The following is a 496-nucleotide window of genomic DNA, read 5'->3' on the forward strand; positions in this document are numbered from 1 at the left end:
GGCATTCTGTAAGATCCCCTGAGACTACAAGGGCATTTTAAATAAGACATATCTATTTTTGCATATGTGGAATTATACGCATAATTTAAAAATACATCATATATATATCATATATATGGCTTTTAAAAGATACAGTTTAAAACACACATACAGTAATACTCAAGGAAAACAGTCATTCCAGATATGTAAGATTATTTCTGGTAGATACAAAAATTAAATTGCAAACAAAGATAACCATTATTTCATAAGAATTCAGCATTACAGGCTGTTTTGCTTTTCCCATGTTCCTGTTAGTCTAACATCCAAGGTTTGCCCTTAGAGAGCGAGTTATCTCACACACACACACACACACACACACACACACACACACACACGCACACACACACACACACACGCGCGGGCGCGCGCGCGCGCGCGGGTCAAAAGTTGATTCATTCCTGAGATCCCCCAGAACGTCTCCTCTCCTCGTCCCCGGCAGCAGCTCGGGGTCCCCCGT

Source organism: Carlito syrichta, unplaced genomic scaffold (genome assembly GCF_000164805.1).
Source record: "Carlito syrichta isolate Samal-C Ts95f unplaced genomic scaffold, Tarsius_syrichta-2.0.1 Scaffold303049, whole genome shotgun sequence".
Taxonomy (NCBI): Eukaryota; Metazoa; Chordata; class Mammalia; order Primates; family Tarsiidae; genus Carlito; species Carlito syrichta.